The following is a 16,976-nucleotide window of genomic DNA, read 5'->3' on the forward strand; positions in this document are numbered from 1 at the left end:
AAAACAATTGTTCTGCAGCTGCAGGTGGGATTCTCTCATCTCCTCTGGAATTTTCTGTTAAGTGTTGAAATGCTGCAAATGTATGGATTTGCAGATTGATATTATATGCATATTTATGAATTACATTCATGTTTTCCTATTGATCTTATGAATTTAACCATTTAGTTCATTGTTTTATCTTTAATTTTCATTTCTTATTGATTTAAGTTTTATTGCATTATGATGAAGATACATGATTTTAATTTATCTGAATTTGTTAACATTTAAAAACATATTTTGAGTAAATAGAATTAAATCACATTCTTCTTTCCCTTTTGTACCCTAACTCCTCCCAGAGACTCCATTCAATACCTACAATACCTTTTTTGTCGTATTCTTTAAAATGTATAAAATATTATAACAATAAAAATGAGTATTATAAAAGTTGATATACAGCAATCAATTTAACAGTCTTATGTAGATGCTTGTCTACATCAATAATGAAAATACGTATGTTTTTCTCTATATAAATTTTAAATAACTCAAAATATTAACTGTATATTTTAAAATAAAACATCACTACTAGTATTTTATTAAATGAACATAAATATATAAAGTCTTTTTGTTTGTTTTGTATCTAGTAGAGCTTAAAATATTGGCTTTTACTATGGTACAAGCCCATAATAAGAACAATTTTTAGACATTGGATTTCATTGTAATAAGGCTGCACTTCAGTGACCCTCACATCACCAAAGGATTTTACCTCCATCGTAGCTCAGCTGAGAGTTGACAGTTCTGCTGCACCAAGGAATGAATTTAGGCACGAGTTTTGGAAACAGACTTCCTACCATGGTCAAAGCTATTTGACTTGAGGGAGTGAATTTATTCTCAGCCTACAGGGAACAGGTTACATTCATTTAAGAAATGGTGTGTGTATTAAGATGGTCTATCCATAAAGTCATTCACCACTTGTTTCAATGAACAATGTTTCTGCTTGGATGGTAGCACAGACATTAGGTGAAGGTAAGAATCTGGTTCATTGGCTGTAATAATTTGGAAAAGCATTCATCTCAAAGAAAGAGTAACTTATAAAGTCCTCTTCTTCAAACTTAATACAATAGTTACAAAGGTCAAGCAAAACATTCAGTCTCAGTCTTTGTTGTTCTCTTACAAGCCACCTCCCTAGTTAATCGTCTATGTTTCTTTTGGGTACATAAATACTTCTGAAATATATAAGGTGTTCTGAAAACCATAGTATAATGTAAAAACATGAAATAAACAATCCTATTAATAGAGAGGCTGAAATAGGAGAAGCAAGATGTCAAGACCATTATGTTGTACACAATAAGACACTGTCATGTACAAACAAGCAGAAAGTGTATATGGATTATTTTACAATATTGCACCTATTTCTCCAATTACCAAATTAGAGAGTCCATTGGATGACAGTCAACAAATTTCTAATTCCTCATATTTTTTTATTTCAATTGATTAGGATATGTTGGTAATATTAATTTTTATATTCAAATATTAAGAAAAAGTAGGGGGCTGGTGAGATGGCTCAGCGGATAAAAGCACCCACTGCTCTTCTGGAGGTCGTGAGTTCAAATCCCAGCAATCACATGGTGGCTCACAACCACCCATAATGAAATCTGATGACAGCTACAGTGTACTCATTTATAATAATAATAAATAAATCTTTAAAAAAAAAGAAAAAGTAATTGCTACTTCCTGTTGTTTTTGTTGTAAGAGGTGGAATTAGGTTTGTGTGGGTTTGTTGAAAGGTTACTTTCTTGCTTCTTCTAGGGTGTAGTTTTGCTCCTTATGTTGGTGTTTTCCATCTATTATCCTTTGTAGGACTGGATTTGTGGAAAGATATTGAGTAAATTAAGTACTGACATGGAATATCTTGCTTTCTCCATCTGTGGTAATTGAGAGTTTTACTGGGTATAGTAGCCTGGGCTGGCATTTATGTTTTCTTAGGGTCTGTATAACATCTGCCCAGGATCTTCTAGCTTTCATAGTCTCTGGTGAGAAGTCTGGTATAATTCTGATATGCCTGCCTGGAGTTCTGTAGGCTTCTTGTATATTCATGGGCATCTTTTTCTTTTGGTTAGGGAAGTTTACTTCTATAATTTTGTTGAAGATATTTACTGGCCCATTACATTGGTAGTCTTCACTCTCTTCTATACCTATTATCCTTAGGTTTGGTCTTCTCAGTGTGTCCTGGATTTCCTCGATGTTCTGGGTTAGGAGCTTTTTGCTTTCTGCATTTTTTTTGACTGTTGTGTCAATGTTTTCTATGGTATCTTCTGCACCTGAGATTCTCTCTTCTATCTCTTGTAGTGTGTTGCTGATGCTTGCATCTATGACTCCTGATTTCTTTCCTAGGTTTTCTTTTTTTGGGGTGGGGGATGAGGTGGGGTGGGAGTGGGAGTTTTGAGACAAGGTTTCTCTGTATAGCCCTGGCTGTCCTGGAACTCACTCTGTAGACAAGGCTGGCCTCGAACTCAGAAATCCGTCTGCCTCTGCCCCCGTAGGTTTTCTATCTCTAGGGTTTTCTCTCTTTCTGATTTCTTTATTGTTTCTATTTCCATTTTTAGATTCTGGAGGGTTTTGTTCATTTCCTATACCTTTTTGTTTGTGTTTTCCTATAATTCTTTAAGGGATTTTTGTGTTTCCTCTTTAAGGGTTTGTACCTGTTTACCTGTGTTCTCCTGTATTTCTTTGAGGGTGCTATTTATGTCTTTGTTAAAGTCCTCTATCATCATCCTGATAAGTGATTTTAGATCTGAATCTTGCTTTTCTGGTGTGATGGTGTGTCCAGGACTTGCTATGGTGGGAGAATTGGGTTCTGATGATGCCAAGTAATCTTGGTTTGTGTTGTTTATTTTCTCACGCTTGCCCCCAGCCATCTGGTTATCTCTAATGTTACCTGCCCTTGATATATCTGACTGGAGCCTGTCCTACCTGTGATCCTGGTTGTGTCAGAACTCCTCAGAATCAAGCTGTGTCTGTTCCTATGATTCTGGGATCCTGTGATCCTGGCCTTGTTAGAGTGCCTGAGAGTGGAGCTTTTTCTGCTTGTTGTTGGACTTTCTGTGGAGTTTGCACCCAGTGTCTGCTCAGGACACCAGCCCAGACAGACTGGAAGCAACCTGAACCACTGGGCTGGCAGAGTTCCTGTGTGTGTGGATCCTGCTGGTCCCAGTTATTCCCTGTCTTGGGTCAGATGTTGTGTCATCCTCACCTCTGATCCTGGATGTGTTAGAGCACCTGGGAGTGGAGCTTCCTCTGGGTGTTGGGGGACCAGCTGTGGAGTTTGAGTCCAAGATCTGCTTAGGGCACTGGCCCAGACAGACTGGATATCCTTAATTTTCTTTACTTCATGTTAAATTTTCTCATTTATATATTTTTAAAAATTATTTCATCTTTTCTGTTGTTATCAATCTTTCTGTGTCACTTGACTTTGGGCTATCATTTATGGAAGACATCATTTCTAAAGCATGTTTGACATCCTTTCCTTTTTATTACTAATGTCATCATATGTATGTTTATTTATGTCATAATTCAGATTAGTTTTACATTGATCTTAAGCTACATTTTTTTTCTTTTTGAATTTTTTGTAATAACTGCACATGTCTTCCTGAGGTTTACAACCTCCAGGCATCTTTAGGGACTATATCCTACAGTACTTATAGCAATGATTGTTTTAATGTCTAATTGTAAATTTACATTTTTATAATTCTTAACTGAATCATTTTCAAATGTTTTTTTTTTCACACAGAGTCTGGAAGCTTCTAAATTTCCTCTGTTTACTTCGGATTTAGAGGTTCTCACTGCTCACTGATCGCTATTAGTGTTAATCAGATAGATTTTCTATCAAGTAATGATAGCATTTCCATCAGCTTCCCACATTCTGAAACTCTGGTTTATCCATCACCTTCCCCAGAACCTGAAGGAGTAGAATGGAGTGGGGTGGGGCTGGGAGAAGAGCAGAAAAGGGTAAAATAAGAAATATTCTGTTTATTTCAGCCAGCAACTTTGTTTGTTTGTTTGTTTCTAGATTTATATGTCCACTTTAAGCCTTTCTATAAGGTTCCATTTGATGTCTCTTTGTTAGGATGGGATGGCTTGTGATATAAGTACAATTTTTAGGAGTGTTGGGACATAGTCTTAGTTCTAAGAGAGGTAAGTCACGTGAGTGTGGCCAAGAACAGACTGTTCACGCTCCCTAAGCATTCAGTGCCATGGTGCCTACTAGCTCTGAATTGTCAGTAGAGTGCTTTTTCTTATTTTTTTATTATTAATTAAATGTGAATAAGGCCTTCACAGAGACATAAAAGCTGGTGGAATTTCTGGAAGGATTTCTCCAGGTAACACTAACGGTTGGAGCACAGGGCTCATTTCTGTACTTCCTGGTACTTGCTGAGACAGAATGACTTTAAAATCTATTGTCACCACAGGAAACTGCTACAGCACTTTGTTTGAGCCTTCATTTATTTCCTATGTCCTATGGGGAAAAAAAAGGGTGGTGGGGAGATTCTTCAGCAACAGTTTCCAGTCACCATGCCTTGGTAATGGTTCTGGAATGCCTAGAAATAGAGTAAGACAAAGCTTACCTTTCCCAGAATTCCCCTAATGGGCTTTAAATCAGGTGTGCAAGTTCACTTAGTTGTTTATTTTGGTAATGGGACAATACCCCAGCATACTGAACTTCTGTAGAATAAAACACTCTGAGTTTACACACTATTTGAGTCCAGGGTATTATTCTTCAGTCAATCATGGACCCTTACATTTGGTTGAATATGTATTCTCAGACTGTGCCACCTGCCAGGCTGTGAACTCAAGTCCCAATCAAGGAAACACCCCAGGAGCCAGAATCAGGGGCCAACAGCCAGGGACTAATTGGGAAATGGATTATACAGAAATAAAAAGAGGAATATACAGATACAAGTGTTTGCTAGTTTTTATAGATACCTTTTCAGAATGGGTAGATGCCTACTCTACAAAGACGGAAACTGCCAACATAGTGGCAAAGAAGCTTCTGGGAGACATCATACCCAGGTATGGTTTGCCTATCCTGATTGGGTCTGAAAACAGACCAGCATTCATCTCTCAAGTAATTCAATCTCTAGCACAGGTTCTAGGGAAATGATTCGAAATTACATTGTGCATACCAACCCCAGAGTTCAGGGCAAGTAGAGAGGATGAATCAGATCCTGGTGGAGGCCTTGAACAAATTAATCCCTGAAACTCACAGTGACTGGGCTTCTCTCTTACCTTATGCCTTAAAATATAGGGCTAAGAACAACTCCTATACTTTAGGTCTTTGAGATCCTATATGGGAGACCCCCTCCCCTGCTACCTAACCTCCAATCTAATATTTTAGCTGAATATGACCAACATAAGTTTTTTAAATCCTTGTAAGGCCTCCTCTATAGGGCCCAGAAGCAATTTTGGCTTGCCATCTGCCAAGTTTATAAGTCTGCTCCTCTCCCTAACCCCCATTGCTTTGAACCAGGTAACAAGTCCGGATTAAGGGACATAACCACAAGGCTCTGGAACCTTGCTGGAAATGGCCTCACACCATGATCCTGACCAATCCTATGGCTGTAAGGTGGATGGGATCAGGACATGGATATATCACTCCCATGTTAAGATTCCCAGGGGAGATGATCCAGCAGTTGAGGACCCAGTGGAGATAACTTCGAGGCAAACAGCCACAGGAATGATGGAAGGTCACCCCATACCATGTCAATCAAACTGCCACTCCAGTACTCCTGATCCTGCTTGCTTGCTGCTTATGCTGTGCTTCACCAGCCACTAGCCCCCTCATTGTCTGCATACTCCCAGGCTGCAATGCAACAACCTTGTCATTAAGTTCACAGTTGCAGGTTTTTAACTCCTCTCTACCCTGACTTAACACAGACTTGTTGGTTACCAGAACTATGCATTGGAAATAAGGTACCCCAAGCCTATTCCCACCTCTGCAACCACACTGCAACCTCTACCGTTGCAGGATACATGCTGCCTCTGGAGAATGATTAGTGGGTTTGTACTTCAGGATTACTCCATGCATTAATGGTCTGATTGTAAATATAACTGAGGACTTTTATGTTCTAGCACAGTTTGTACCCAAGGTAACTTATGACTCTTGGGAGGGTGTCTTCAACCAGTTAGCACCTTCAAACAGTTGGCTTAAAATGGTGGCCATTTCCAGTGTGTTACTAGGTTCTCTCAATGACATAGGGCTGGTTGGAGCTGATGCTTATAGGGACCTCATCCCTATTACTCCAAGATAAAAATTACAAGGTTCTATGGCTAGCGATAGATGCAGATATACAGCAGATGGAAAAGTCCATCATGGTTACGTAAGACTCCCTATCCTCCCTGGGAGAAGTAGTCTTACAGAAAAGAAGAGGCCTAGACCTCCTGTTCCTCCAGCAGGGAAGACTTTATGAAACCTTAGATAAGGAATGTTGTCAGGGGTAGCCAAACAAGAGGGTGGCGTGCCTTAGTCAGAAATAGATTACGAGACAGATTCTACAGATGTTAGTTTGGCTTGAGGTCCCTGAATAATCAATGCTTTAGTTAAGTTTGTTAAGGAACAGACTTTTAAAACATCTCAAGGATTTGAGATGTCCCAAAACTAAAGGGGTATCTGAGAAAGCTAGGCTGACTCCATGACAGGCTTCAAATTGACAGTTTAGGAGACTAGGCCTAAGAACTGGGCAAGTCCAGGCAAGCCCAGGCAAGTCAGTTACTAGGGGAAAAAAATGGGATCCCTCAGCAACAGTTTCCATCACATGCCAGTGATAGTTCTGGAATGCCTAGAGATAGAGTAAGACAAAGCCCACGTATCCCAGAATTCCACTAATGGGCTTTAAATCAGGCCTGCAAGCTCACTTGTTTGTCTCTCTATCTTGGTAATGGGACACCCCAGCATGCTGGACTTCTGCAGAATAAAACACTATTGTGTTAGAATTGTGACTTGGGCCCAGACAGAACACATCAGGCCAATACAGTTTCATGTGGAAGGTTTACTGTGGGGACAGAGGGCAAATGTGGTGAGGAAGATGAAGGGGAAACAGAGAGAGGGCAGAGGGCAGAAGGGTCTGCCTTTTATTTGGGTTGTGATATAACTGATCACAGGTAAAGGTGGGAGATGAGCCAAGTGGATTCTGGGAATGCAAGGTGGTTGCCATGCCAACAGATGTGTGGGTCCCTGTCGCCTATGTGTGATGTCACTGGATTTGGAGACGATTTGCCACATCAGTTCTTGATATCAATGTATCTCCCTTTTTCTTATCATAAAGAGAAGGAAAAAATGGGGAGGGGAAAGCCAATGGTGAAAAGACAATAAGGGCATTGTGTCTCTTAAACTGCTTCCTGCTGCCCAGGGGTGTCATCAATTTTGGGGTGTAGCTGACTTTTACCATTGGGGTCCACTTGGTAAATGTTCACATCAGGCTCCTCTGTGGACAGTGGCTTCTCTGTGTACAGCAGCTAGTAATCCTGTAACAGGAACTGATTGATAGTTTGGTTAGAAATATTTTGTATTTGTTGCTGAAGGAATGTTGAAGAAAATTAATGAGGCAGGGAGCAACTAATAATGCAAGGAAGATGACTAGGAAAGGCATTATGAAAGGTTTTCCAAAATCCCAAAACTGGAGGATTTTCGCATTCCCTAAAATTCTGTATGTCTGATTGTAGCTCCTGGATTTTATTTCTCACTATCCCATATTGGTTGACATAGAAACAGCATTCTTCCTGGAGGGACAGGCAAAGACCACCTTCTTTAGTTATCAGGGCATCTAGCCCTGTCCATTCTGAAGCACCACAGTTGCCAAAGAATCAATGTGTTTCTGGATTGTAAGCATGGTTTCAGACATTTTTTGAAAACCACTGTCAAGCTTGGAAGTAAACTCATTATACTGGGTCATGGAAGTAGTTACCCCTGCAATTCCAGTACTAGCAACTATAGCTATTCCCAAAGTGACCAAGAGTAGCACAACCTGAACTTTCCTCTTATGTTGGGCAGCTATCATATCTATAACTCGGATTGGCAGGGGCTAATTTCCCTGAATTACTCCAAGTTCAGAGAAAAGGAGTACCAACGTGCAAACTCTTGACCAGCTGGCGGGTAGGTGATGTGGCACCAGAGTGCCACAAAAAAAAATGAGGTGTTTTGGACTGCAGGCCATTGTGACAGGGATGAGGTATCAAGGGTTGTGGTTCTATTGCAGTTTAGGTAGCTTAGATTTCCTACAGAACATGTCCTTGAGGTCTTAAAGAGTTTGCCATGCCAAAAAGAGGGACAGAAGAAAAGTATGGAATCATGGCAACATCAGAGTCAGGGCAGCTGACAAAAGGTGAGGTGAGGTTACTTGGCAGTATCACTGGGAAGGCTGTAAGTGGCAATTGTGAGTTAGTTCCAGGGGTTACTCATAGCCAGCAATCTTTAAAAGGGCCAGGTCTGGTGACATTATGAAGTTGGTATGCCAAGGTCAAGGTCTGAAGCAAAAGTTGAAATGACAAATTAGTGCCTTTTATGAGGGGGGATGTCAAAGAGGTAAAAGGACATTGGAGGAGTGTTTAATTACCTCCCCTACTTTTCCAATATCTAGAGTTTGGGCAATTGAGATATATTTTCTCTGGATGCAGACACTACTTACTGGGGACCCAGGTTGATTTTTACTGTAGAGTTTATCAACTCCTGTCTCCCACCTGGGATTCCATGGGTCTTGCATGTAGAAAAGGAGTGTTTTACAGTGTTGATAGAAGTGGTGATTGGTCCATAATCCTAGCATATGTATCTGACAAAACCAATATGGGCAGCCCCCATATTTGTCTGGCCATTTTCTACAATGATCTTTCATATGGTCAAAGAGAAAGCAAGTAAAGAGAACATAATATTTAGATGGGATAACATACAAAGAAGATAGCAATCTGGATCGGTTCCTGGCATCCTCCTATGGAGCAGTTTCCTGATCCTATTGGAGTGTGGGGGTTTCTTGAACCTCAAATCTCCAAATGTAAGGGCTACCCAGGATAGAAATGGACAGCAGAGGGAGAATGAGAAGCCTATGTCTAATCCAGTGAAGTCGAGTGCAGCTGCCAGTGTGGAGTCTCATTTTCTGAGATTGGGGACAAGGTGGGTGATCTCTACATCTTCTGGAGCTTAACAGAGAATGGTCTTGTTAGGGTGGACATATATGAAGACAAGTCATTTTTAGGTGAAGGGATGAAAGGTTTAAGGTGAGACAGGTGGACCCAATGAGAGAGTCTCTCAAGTTTAGCAGCTGTAGGGATCACGAGGATTACGTTAAAAGGGCCCTGCTATTTATGAGAGATGGGTGAGGGCCAATGGTCTGGAGGAGATAGAAGGATTTGGTTTTCAATGTTGATAGGTAGTAGACAGGGGACAGTGTGTGGCTGCGTTAGATGGTGGTCAGCAACGTTCCACAGGAGAGATTGGAGGTGGCAAAGTAAGTAGATGGTCTGAGAGGGGAGAACATTTGTGTGAAAGAGTAGGAGTTAGGGCCAGATGTTCATACATGAGTTCAAAGTGTGAGATGAAGAGAGGTTACTTGGGTAGAGCTGTAGCATGAAAAGAGCCAGAGGTAGGAGTTGTATCCAATCAGTGTGAAATTTCTGTGACAGTTTGACTACAATGGTTTTTAGAGAGCCATTGGTTCCTTCTATCTAATCTGAAGATTGAGGGTCATAAGGAATATGAAAATGCCAGGGGATGTCTAGGTCCTTAGATAGAATTTGAGAAATTTGGGAAGTAAATTCAGGATCATTGTCTGAGTGGAGGGAGGCTGGGACACCAAATTGGGGGATGATCTCTCAGAGGAGGAGATCAGAGACTGTCTGAACCCTTTTGTTAGTTGGGGGAAATGCTTCCACCTACAGTGAGAAGGTGTCTACCAAGACCAGGAGGTACTTGGCATGTTTGACAGTGGGCATGTGGGTAAAGTCAAGTTGCCAGTCAATTCCAGGAAGGGAACCTCTAGCCCGATGTGTAGGAAAGGGGGTGCTATGATACCTTGAGTTGGAAGCTGACATCTGACAGATTTTGCAAGATGCAGTGATAGATTTTAAGAAACTTAAGTCCTCACGAGTAGGCTGTAGGTGAGTTTTAGCAAAATAAGACAATGCTTGATGGTTAGGATGAAAGAGTTGGTGAAGATAGGACAGAGTTTGGTGAGAGTCATGGGGTGAAGGTGGGGATGTAAGTTGCAGTGTAAGAATGTCCTGAGGAGGGTAAGCCAAGTCTAGGTCCCTAAGGGCCGCAACTCTAGCTGCCTCATTGGATTAGTTGTTTCCTTTGGGGAAAATAGAATCATCTGTCTGGTGGGATCTGTAGTGGATAATCCCAATAGCTATGAGGAGATGAGAGCCCTTTAGCATGGCTATAATTTGGTTCACATTAGTTACTGATCCTCCTTTAGTCATAAGTAACCTGTGCTCCTTCCAGATAGTAGCATGGAACAGGAAGATATGGAAAACATATTAAGAATCTATGTAGATATTGAGGGCTTGTCCTTGTGCCAGTTGAAAGGCTCGGGTAAGGGCTATTAGTTCAGCCTGTTGATTGGTTGTATAAGCAGGAAGGGCCTGTGCCTCTACCACCTCTGAATCTGACACTATGGAATAGTTAACTTTTCTGGCCCCTTCATGTAGAAAGGAACTGCTATCTGTATACCAAGGATAGATGGCCCGAGGCAGTGTGCCCTCCTGTATGTGTCAAGGGTAAGGTAATAGTTCCTCTAAAGTTTCTGTGCAGGAGTGAGATAGGGAATGATTAGTATTTGTTCCAGGACGAAGACTGAAAATATTAATAGGTGGACATAATTAGAAGGTGAGTGTGGAGTATTCTATTAGTGTTACCTGAAGAGAAAGAACCCTGGAGGGAGGTAGAGTCTGTAAGCCTTTGTAAGTTAGGAGCTGTGACAGGTTATGTGAAGAGAGTTATAGGCAACCTAAAGGATAGTGTTTTTGACTATTGAATAAGGACTTCAGTGGCTGCTAAGGTACAAATAAATACAAGGTGCCCATGCCTGGATGGTTAGACCTAGTTTTTTTGACAAATATGCTACAGGTGCAAAACAGAGTTCCAGTTGGTGACCTAAGAATCCAAGGGTGAATCCCTCTTTTTCAGTTATGTAGAGGGAAAAAGGATGAGTCAAGTCAGGGGCCTTAAGGAGAGCCTGTTAGAGCCTTTGAAAGAGCTTCCTAACAGGTTTGAGAAGTTTGTGAGTGGGGCCTAATGCTGCTTCATATAAGGGATGAAAAAGGAAGGAAAAGGAAGGAATCCAGGAATGTAAAAACTAGCCATTCCTAGGAATGATAAAAATCTCTTCCTTTGTAGAAGGAATAGTTAGATACTGAATCAGATTCTTAGTATCTAAGGTAAAAGCTTTGTGGGTTGGGTTAATTGTTAATCCTAAATAGGTGACTTGAGGAGTGAAAAGTTAGTCTTTAGAAGGTGAGACCCTGAAGCCTCTACTGGAAAGGAAATTTAAAAGAGCAGAGGTGTCAGCTAGGTTAAGTTTTAGAGAGGGACTGCAGAGAAAGATGTCATCCATGTAATGAACAATTTTAGATTTAGGGAGAGATAGAGACTGTAAGTCAGAAACCAGGGCCTGGACAATAAGTTTGGGCTGTCCCAGAATCGCTGAAGTAGAACAGTTCAGGTAAGTTGGGTAAAGAAGTGGGTGTCAGGATCTGTCCAGGTAAAGGCAATTATGTTCTGTGACTGGGCATCTAGAGGGATAGAGAAAAATATATCCTTGAGATCTAGGACTGAGAAATGGGAAGTCCCAGAGGGGATAGTGGAAAGAAATATATAAGGGTTAACCACAACAGAGTGAAGGGGGACCACTGCTAAATTATTGTACCTGAGGTCTTGAACCAGGAGATAGGTACCATTAGGTTTCTTATAGGGGTGTTAAAGGGGAAGAGGTGGGGCAAAGGAGTTGTTTTCTCAAAAGGTCAGAAATGATAGGATTAAGTCCCCTGAGACTCTGGAGAAAGAGAGGGTATTGAGCTTGAGTGATGTGTCCAGTAGAGTCCATTAATTGGATAACAACATGAGAATGATGTTTAGCAACAGAGGTGTTCTGGACATCCCAGACTCCAGAGTCTACCTAAAAAGCTGGTAAAGGAATGACATGTTAATGTTAGGTTGATTGGCTAGAAGAAGGAGCAAGGAACTGGTAGTGAGCTTGGGTTTATGTAAATGGGAGAACCAAAGGAAATAGAGGCTCCTAACTTAGCTAGAAGATCCCTTCCCAATATGGGCACAGGGCATGTCAGCACTACAAGAAAGGAATGGGTAAGAGGTACACCCCTAAAAATGCAACTAAGTGGTAGGATCTGGTGAGGAAGGTAAGGTTGTCCTCCTACCCAATGATAGAAAAATGAGAGGGAGAAGTGGGTCTCCAAAACTGTCAGGATTGAATAAGTGGCTGCAGTGTCCAAGAGGAAGGAGATGGGCCATCCACATACCATGATGGCTACCCAGGGAACTCTGCTAGTGAAGGAAGTGGTTGGGTCAAGGGAACTCAGGCCTCTTTAGTTGTCTCTAGCCAAGCCTAGGAAATCAGCTGGAGGGTTACCTTGGAGTGGTGTCCATCTGTCCTGTGTGATGTGAGGGAAATTGACAGCACAATGTCCCTCCTGACAGCACTTAGGACATGGCCCCCTTGGCTTGCAGGGGTTAGAGCAAGTCCTTGCCCAGTGACCGACCTTGTTGACCACATCTATAGCAGGATCCTGGTGGTCTCTGAGCCTTAGAAGACTGGGAGTCTGGGGCAGTCACTAGGGCTGGTCAGATAGCCTTTGCTAGCATATGATATTTTTGTTTGTGGACTTTCTCATCTCTCCATGGTACATCTTGAAGGCCAGCACCTAAACTTCTGCCTGTGGAGTTAGGGGCCCCTTCTCCAACTGCCTAAGTTTAGATTATATGTCGGGGTAGCTCTGGGAAAAAAGTAGGTCATCAGAAGTTGCTTACCTTCTGGGTTTTCAGGGTCCGGATTAGTGTATTGCAGTAGAGCCTTTGTGAGGAGTTCTAAAAATTGAAATGGGCTTTCCTGTTTGTTCTGGATGACCTCTTAGAGTTTTTCAAAATTTACTGGTTTTAAGACTTTTACAGAGACTGGCCAGGAGGCAGATTATGAATCTATCTCTGGCTAAATTACCACCTGTGGAATTATAATTCCATCAAGCATCTTCGTTAGGTATTGCCTCAGATCCGAATGGATATGTTCCATCTGTTTGATGAATTTCATCTGCATATGTTCTTGCCTGGTCCCAAACTTACCTGTGTTTGTCAGGAAGTAAATTATTAGTAAGGATCATATATACATCGTGGAAAGTCAAGCTATAAAAATGATAATGTTCTAGAACTTTTTAATAAAGGTGGAGGAGTTAGAAGTATAGGAACCCTGTCTACTATTTATTTGAGAAAGTTTTCTCAGTGAGTAAAGAACATGTCCTCTGACAAGGCTATGGACCCCAGCAATTTCCCTTAAAGGAAAAACAAATGCTGGGTCAGGTGTTCCTGGTAGAGAAGGACTTTGGGGTTTGGCTGTGGCCCTAGAGCAAGTGATAAAAGGGGTGAAAATAGGTGCCAATGCAGGGCAATTGGAGTGATCTGCAGCTGGCACAGGAGGAGGTTAGGGGTCTAGTGAGGTTGAGCTAGTAGGCTCTGGGGTATCCTGGTGAGAAGGAGAAGCTGAGGTGGTAGTTTGGACTTTGCAGGCATGGAAACAGGTCTGCAGTGCAAAGGGAGGTTGATTCCTTAGCTGGATTGAGGGTTGTAGTATCATCTGATGTAGGTTTCATGGCTAAGAGAGGTTGGGTTGGGGAACAAGACGAACACATGGAGATATGTTTGAAGACATCGAAACACCCATTGGGTGATGAGGATGTTATTGAACTATTCTTACCTGTGTCCTGAGAAGAGTTCAGTAATGAGTTACAAATGTATAGCCAGGCTAGGTGTCCAGGTTGTCACATGAACATCTATGGGCTATGGCAAGTGCCAGACTCACCAGAAAGTGTTTCAACCTAGACCTAGGAATTTCTAAATGGCTGTAAGAGCCCGAGGGGTTAAGGAGGAAAGTCACCCAAGGGTCAAAGTCTTATCCTGTACATCAGCTAGGAGACTGGTCATAAGGACTGTAGCCATGAAATGCCAACCCCTTAGCCCAAAAGAGGCTGGCTAGGTCGAATCTGGGAATTCAGGGTCCTTCCTGCTGACTGGAGGAAACAACTTACCAATCAATATGCTCATGATTGTTTGAGGGTTTTTCAGTCTGGTAGCAGGAAACATGAAACTGTATGGTTGGTGTGGGCCCATCCCACTGCATAACCCACACTGCAGAGGCTACAGTGGCAGAGTGCACATGGTAGAAGTGTGTAAGTCACAGTGGGTGATGGTGGCCTGTGGTGAAAATCCACTTGGTGCTGCAATGGTGGCAGGTGACAGCTGCTGCAGTCCATGTTGGTCCGGTGATGGTCGACCAGTTGTAGGTCTCTAAAGCACTCCTGTTTAGCGATTTCCAGGTTTTGGCATCATTGTGTTAGAATCGTGGCTCACTCCTGGACAGACCATACCAGACCAATACAGTTCCTAGTGGGAGGTTTATTGTGGGGGAAGAGGGCAAAGGTGGGGACAAAGATGAAGGGAAAACAGAGAGAGAGGCAGAGGTCAGAAGGGTCTGCCTTTTATTTGGGTTGTGATGTAACCACTCACAGGTAAAGGTGGGAAGTGAGCTAAGTGGATTCTGTTAGTGAACCAGTGGTTGCCATGGCAACAGATGTGTGGGTCCTTGTCTCCTATGTATGATGTCACTGGGTTCGGAGATGATCTGCCACGCTGGTTCCTGATACTAACAAACACTCTGAGTTTACATACTATTTGAGTCTGGGGTATCATTCTTTGGCAAATTGTGGGTGCTTATAGTGGTTACATTGACACCCACAGTCCTATTAATGGTATACTTTATAAGAAGTCTGCTGAATGAGTCATATTTAGAGCCATCTGTGAGACCTTCACCTTTAGATGCTGATTGAGGAAATGCTGAACGTGTCACTCTTCCTGAAGAGCAGAAGTGAAATCTGTATGGTATCAAAATGTGCATCTCTGATCCCAGGGGGAAAATCAGGCACTTCTGTGTCTCAGTCAACAGCAATACAGGGACACCCATGTCTCAAATCTTTGTTTACTAAATGCAGATCTGCTCAGTGGGTTTCTAACTTAAAGCTACACTTATCTGTAGCTTGTGGACTACTGACTTCAGCCTTCATGCCCCATGCTGTTAGCAGTTCTGATGGAGATTTTCACTTTTCTAGCATTAAATTGCATTAATCTGTGAAATACTAGAATGTGCTAAGTGGCACACAGCATGCTGTTTTTGCATAATTCATTTAAATGCTTCATATCTTTGACAAATATTAATGGAACACTTATGCTCCCCATTACAGTTTTCTCCAGTTCTTATAAACTTGGGACTGTAGCTTCCTTGGAAGGGTCTTTACAACCCTTTTTTTTTTTCAGGAGCAGCAAAGAAAACACTATAACAAAAGTACTAGGTGCTTCTGAAAATAAGAATAAGTAACCAGGCATAGTGGCACATGTGTTTAATCTCAGCACTTAGTAGACAGAGGTAAGCTGTGTGGACTGACCTTATCTAGTCTACATAGTTAGTTCCAGCCCATATGGGGTTATACAGTGAGACTCCATCTAAACTAAATAGACAGTAAGTGGGAGGCCTCATCACTGGTTAACTGTGTAATTTCCAGTGTGAGCACTGTAGTAAAAGTGTGCAAGACTGCCTCTCTCACACCCAAGGTCTCTGTATTCTTGTTATTGCAATGATTGATCTTTACAGTTAAGTTCCCTATATTTGGAGTCACATAGAAGACTGAGAGGCACCTCTGGAGGCAGGTGTTTTCTGAAAATTAGCTGAAATGGGAAGAGCCATCTTGCACATAGCTATCCTGATGCCATGATCTGGGAGACCAAAGGATTAACAAAAGTTCCCTCTTGTTAGCTATCCTAATACCAGAATTTTCTATTCTCTGCCTCCTGGCCCACAATGGTGTGAATGGAGTGTCTATCATATTCTCTCCACTGTGAGGGTTCAAATCTTCCCAATTTGTGAGCCCAAAGAGGTTTCCTTTCTGAACTTATTTATGACAGGTATTTGGGTCAAAGAACCTCACAAGGTAACTAAGAACCTGGCAGATCATAAAACAGTTCAGTAGAATCAGGATAGCAAACATGAATCAGCAGCAGTAGCACTACCTAGAAGAGACAGCCCAGCTTCTGCACAAGTCAGCAGGAGGGACCTGGAAGGATTCCAGTAATAGTTCTTGGCTGTGCCTCTCTCAACAAAGACACTAGACCAACAAGCATTACACAGCTAGCTGTACCAGCAAGCCTGGCTCATCCTCTATCACTGTATATTGAGTCCTTTTTAATACTCTTTTCAAATATTACATGTCCTCTATTGGTCTTGCCTCAGGATGGGAGTCTGTCTCAGCTGACATCACTCTGTCAATCAGCCTGAGTCCACAGAAGTAGCAAGAAAATGCAGCACACACCAAGAGTTTTTTGGTGTGTTTCTCTTTATGAAGTCCCAACATATGGAGCTCAACTATGCAGTGTAAGGGGGACCAATACATGTGTGTCGTTAGCAAAGAATCCTTCATCACATATCCTTTCACTTGCTTGCTTTAGCAGAACATCCTTTCACCTGTGTCTGCTTCAGTCAAACATTCCTTCATGAGTCTACTGAAGGGATGGAGAATTTTAGAATTTTAAATAAGAGCATTTAATAGAAATGTATCAGTAAAAATGTATAATGTATAACCTTTACCTAAAAGGGCATGGAAAACCTCTGTAGGGAGCCAGGAATGTAGGCCTGCTAGTTCCAGAAACCAGTCCCTCCACAAAGGCAGACATCTAGGTGTTT

Source organism: Mastomys coucha, unplaced genomic scaffold (genome assembly GCF_008632895.1).
Source record: "Mastomys coucha isolate ucsf_1 unplaced genomic scaffold, UCSF_Mcou_1 pScaffold13, whole genome shotgun sequence".
Taxonomy (NCBI): domain Eukaryota; kingdom Metazoa; phylum Chordata; class Mammalia; order Rodentia; family Muridae; genus Mastomys; species Mastomys coucha.